Source organism: Megalops cyprinoides, chromosome 15 (genome assembly GCF_013368585.1).
Source record: "Megalops cyprinoides isolate fMegCyp1 chromosome 15, fMegCyp1.pri, whole genome shotgun sequence".
NCBI lineage: Eukaryota > Metazoa > Chordata > Actinopteri > Elopiformes > Megalopidae > Megalops > Megalops cyprinoides.
In genome coordinates this window covers 1175666-1181768 of record NC_050597.1, presented here as the reverse complement: position 1 = coordinate 1181768, position 6103 = coordinate 1175666, and positions in this window count along the sequence as shown.

Sequence of the window (6103 nt, the reverse complement as noted above, 5' to 3'; positions counted from 1 at the left end):
CAATTCCACATGACCGACACACTGGGACAATATAAACACGCTCGGCGATTGGTGGACTTTTCTTGGACCGAGTGACGTTTGAAACGGGGGGGAGTGTTGTGGGCTTTTACGGTAAGCGCTTTCCAGCCTGCAATCGGGGACTTTAAGAGTTTCATTTATGCATTATGCACTCTGGACTCTACGCTAAAACGAGCACGTTATTGCACTGTTAGCTGTAATTGTTTGTACGCTATGCTGATCTGAAGAGTTGGGCAGTATGTAATGACTTTTGAACACATTTATTATCATTAGGCTACTACACGCCAGAACTTCTGTTCTGTTATTGTTAGCTCTCTGATGCAGCTGAGGGTGAGAGCCAAAATTTAAGCACTGACATTGATTTTGACTTAAGTGGAGAATAGAAATGACATGCAGACATAAATATATTTTCTCCATATTAAGTTGTTGGTCCGTTACTGCAAAACAATAACTTTATCAAAAGCCATATGAAGTTAATTTGGTCTATTCTACAAAAATAGGAAGGTGATTTTTTGCATACAGTTCTAATATTGTCTAGCAATATATTATACAAGCAAACAATATTGTGTGTGGGCTTTTGGTCTGCATACAGTGACCTAGTAAAGATGTACAAGGATTGCTTGTACAATTGTACACAATTGTCCAATTGTAGGATGTACAACGATAGGCTACCTCTGGCAGTATTGTTTGAATGATTAATTTTTCCACTGAATTTTCATCACATCGTAGCAGTTGGGGTTGCTTGGTACATGTAAGGAGCCGTGTGACTGCAAGCGGTGTTGTAAAATGGAAATTAGGGTTTTCTTTATTGGAAAACTGTTAATTGCTGTAAGTGGTTTATTTTTACTATTTTTACATAAAAAGTGTGGTTGAGGATATGTTAGGAATATGTCGTGTCAGCTATGCATGAGGCCACTACGTTGACATGCCATCGGTTTTGCACAGAACTGATACCCAACTGTTGCTTCACGTAACGTTTTAGAAGCAGGCTGTGAACTGTCTCTCACGGTTCCCTCGCTGAGGAGGGGACCCGAATCTCGTTAGAGGAATTACCACAGCAACAGCAGGCCAGCCAAACCCAAACCTGAGAGGATGCTGAGTGATCGTACTTTAGCTGGTCTTGGACACTTGTTGGAGCCGACCTCAGCGCTGCGTAATGCCCGTTGTATGTCTGGCGTTTTACTGACAGGGGAAGATATGATTTTAGGATGAGATTCTAACCGTGTCTACCCCACTATAATATAGAGCTCTGCTGTTTTTAACCAGTGTCCTAAACAAATGCATCCCAGGCTTACCTGAACTAGTCTTGTCTTTTGTGAACACAATGCAAACATTTTCTAGCTGTGACATGGCAAGGGAATGTGTAGTTATGTGAAACAATGTGCTTTTATGCCTCTCTACATGTATGCGTCCAGGCAGGGATGATGCTGACTTCATAGCCTGCTAATTGTGAGATAATAAGTAGGTAGACTAAGCCGTAGGCGTGGTGCTCCAATTAAAATAGTGCCTTTTCTTTAAATGTTTTCAGGATGTCATTGAAGTTACGCTAATGTCAGCATGCTCATTATGTGGAATATGTTCATGTACAGTGTGCTGGGGTAATGTCAGGTTACATGAACACAACATTCTCCTGTGAAAAGAGGACTTACACAGTCTTAGAGATGATATTACAGGTGTAACAGAAACACAGGCTCTATGGCAGTCACCCCTCAGTCCATGAAGCTTCATCTCAAGCATCTTGACGCGTGGAGCTGTTATGGGTCCCACTCACTGCGCTGCATTGTCCACAGCATCTACACACCATCCACGCAAAACAAACACTCTCTCCCACAGCATCTACACACCATCCACGCAAAACACACACACTCTCCCACAGCATCTACACACCATCCACGCAAAACAAACACTCTCTCTCCCACAGCATCTACACACCATCCACGCAAACCACACACACTCTCCCACAGCATCTACACACCATCCACGCAAAACAAACACTCTCTCCCACAGCATCTACACACCATCCACACAAAACAAACACACTCTCTCCCACAGCATCTACACACCATCCACGCAAAACAAACACACTCTCCCACAGCATCTACACACCATCCACACAAAACAAACACTCTCTCTCCCACAGCATCTACACACCATCCACACAAAACAAGCATTCTCTCCCACAGCATCTACACACCATCCACACAAAATAAACACACTCTCCCACAGCATGCACATGGTCCATCTACACACCATCCACGCAAAACAAACACACTCTCCCACAGCATCTACACACCATCCACACAAAACAAACACACTCTCCCACAGCATCTACACACCATCCACACAAAACAAGCACTCTCTCCCACAGCATGCACATGGTCCATCTACACACCATCCACGCAAAACAAACACACTCTCCCACAGCATCTACACACCATCCACACAAAACAAACACACTCTCCCACAGCATCTACACACCATCCACACAAAACAAGCACACTCTCCCACAGCATGCACATGGCCCATCTACACATCCTCCGCAATCTACTGACAGCCTCCACAATCTAACCATCACATACATTTAGCTGATGCTCTTGTCCTGAGTGACTTCCAGCAGAAGACCACAGAAGTGTGTCCAGTTCTGAAGGGCTCCAGACCAGGAAGCGTTTTAGTCAGTTCCAGAGCAGAACTGGTCACATGGTTTTACACAACTCCACAATATTATCTGGAGATTCAGTTAGAAGGATTACTTCTCTGCAAGGCAGAGGCAAGGCCCATAGAGCTGGCCATTATAGTTCACATGGTTATATGTCTACAGGAATACTGAAGGACAGCAGAGAACTGGAGAGTTTTTGATTTTGTACTTACCTGAAAATTCCTTCACTCGCCTTGCCTCTCAGCATTACCACATACATAAAAATTGTGTTTCTTTTTTTTAGAAGGGGACATATTCAGATTCCAAAATCAGAGAAAGCAGTGTTTGATGGGAAGAGAATCTATCTGCTTTTACTTTGTATTTCCTGTAATCTTCCATGTATTCCACAGCAAGATTCCAGCACCCTAAGCCAAAGTGTCAAACGGTCTGAATGTTTTGCTGCACACCTTGAGTGATACCGCGATGGGGGACAGTCTTTCGTGCTGAGTGCTGGGAGGTTGCTTCTCGTTTAATAATTCCACATCAGTTGTGAAACTGTGTCCATGTGCTGTTTTCCGAGGAAAGACGTAACGCTAAGGGCTGTTTGGCACATGGGTTTAATAACAGGAGCCAAAGCCTCTGGGGTGTCACACAAAGATGACATCACTGGATTACTGATTCAACCCCACAGCTGATCATGTGACCTCTCCATTCCCTGTCTCCGCCCCACCGTGCTCACTGCTCATTGGTCAGACCTGCCTTATTCAGCCAGCCTCACACAGAGCCCGTGAAATCCACGCTCATAACTGAGATAAGTATGCACGGTATGAGGCAGCATATTGTGAAACAATATGTATAGGAACAATGTGTCGATTTTATTTTACTGGTAGTTTACATGGAATTGTTCTTTACTTTCATCTGGCTGCGGAACATTTTAAAAGGACCCTGGGTCTTATAAAGCATAAACCTGAAATATTCAGTGCTCTGATAATGAACAGTTTACGAATGAGTAAAGGAACTTCTATCATAATGTCAAAGGCACTGATTGTTTTGGTGGTTTGTTAAGTGGTGTGGATTGTGTACTCCACACACTAATCTGTCATGATTTCCATGAGCTGGGTCTACATTTACAAGTGAAGAGTGAATTGTAAATGCTCTGGTAAAAATAAGACAAATGGCTTAAATAACACATTGATCCCCTTAATACAGTGGTTTCACACAGTATGATTGGCTACTGTCCCAGGCTAATTTATTTGCTGTTGTGTAAGAACATGACAGGGTTGCAGAGTATGCCGATATGGTTATGCTCAAATCCAGGGTTTGTGGATACTTTGCATGAGCTTGCAGTGTTCTATAGGACTGTTCCAGGTTCCATGTGCACCATTCCAAGATGGTTTGGGATACCTGCATTTATTAGTGTAAAGTTTACAATAGATCTGTCTCTATATATCCTTATTTTGAATGTTTATATTTGCTTATGTATATAAATACATGGATAAATGTAGACCTAACTAATATATTTGATGAAAATATGCACTGTATGACATTTTGGGACTTTCTATAGAACATCTCTGACTATTCTGCCTATAATAAACTCACACAAATGTAAGTATGTATGTGCAGTTGGCTTTAGCCAGGAGAGTTCAGGCCAATAAATGAAACCCTCAAGTGACTGAACTTCAAATGATCAGATTTTGTTACACATGATCTATAAAATGGGCTTGTTAGTTAAATTAAATTAAATCAAGATTTTGAACAAGTAAACATGCAAAATCAAGCTATCATTAGCCAAAAAATGATTTGTGTAACATAACAAATCCCAGGGTATGCCTAGTGCACTTCCAAACACATATTACACTCATAAATGATAATGATGTATGACATAATCCAGCATGCCATCCAACTGAGTGCAGCCCGATCTGTTCTGCAGAGCATTGATGTGCGTTCCAACGGCTTGTTATTTCGATTGCTAACGGGCAGGAGGCGTCTGGATGAAACCGGTCGGACTGGGCTTTGCCAGCGGAGGAGCATAACAAAGCCGAAACCAATCAATCCCTCGAGAGGTTGCGGGACACTTCCTGTGCTGTCACAGTTACGGTGCCTCTCTAGCCGTATTCACTGGCAGCTTACATAACCATGACATTATCCCTGACATCATCACTGACTTCACAGCTGGCCTCCATGTGACCCAACTCAACAACACAACTGGTCCCCCACACCCCACTCCCATCCACACTGGAAGCAGAGAGCAGCAGGGCCAGTCTGGCCTGGGCCACACGGCAATGCTTCACACTGACATCAATGTCAAGAAATGAATTTCCACTTTCTACTATGAGCGACAGCACTTCCAGTTTAATACCTACCGTCAAAGCAGTGACCCCCTGGTCTCCCGCTGCGCAGGACTCTGGGGCAGGGAGATGCCCCACGCAGCTCTGAGCGCAGGAGAGGCCGCCTGGGGCGGGGACGCCGCCTCCTCCTGCTGCAGACGCATGCCACCTGTGAGCAGCCAGCTGGGGTCTGAGAGCCCGTCTCTTCCCATGAGACTCCTGTCAGCCGGTAAAGAGGTTTGTTTGGGAGAACTTAAGGCAGAAGTCTAGAGGAGTGGGTGAATCTGCGCTATGATCAGGAAGATCATACATTCATTTCTCACTAACACACACACATGTGCACGCAAGCACACATGCACGCAGACACACACACACACACACACACGCACACACAGAAGACATTCTCCATGCCTGCGGCCTTCTCTTCAGCATTTAGGCTTGTAACGGCTCTTGGTGTCGACTGTGGGCGGAAGGGAATATTTTCAAGTGCAACATACTATTAGGCTGTAGCCACACATTTCAGAGCAGTAAATCCAAAGCCTTAAATCACACAGCCCTGTAACATGTTCTCACCAGCAGAAGGCAGTATAGTGCTTCACAGGAGACAGGGATGGGCAGTGTGTGTGTGCATCTGCATGTATCTGCAGTATCTTGCAAACACAAAGCATTCATCCTACACACAGTAAGGCAGAAGAACAATAAAAAGGGTCTGCCTTGAAATTACTGATATCAAAGTGAAGTCAAGTTAATGCTGATCAATCTGGGCCTCCTTAGCGCACATAAACGAAACCAAAACTAAACAAACAAACCGCACAAAGCAAACATACCCAGTGTTTCCAAAAATCTTTTGGTATTGCTTGGCCCGGAGTCTGGCCATTTAGAGAGAATGTGGCACTGCATACTTTATATTTCGCTTCCAAGCGTCAAATGCAGGAAAAAGACAAAAACAATGAGGTAAGATGTATTTGTAAATGTTTTACTGAGAGCATCTGCTTTGTGCATGAGTCACGTGGGTTTTTTTGTGGAAATGTTTCATTTTGTACTGTACATTACGGGTTAGAATAACACTGAGACCATACATATGATGAAGGAAAAAGATGGATTATGAATCTCAAAGCAAACA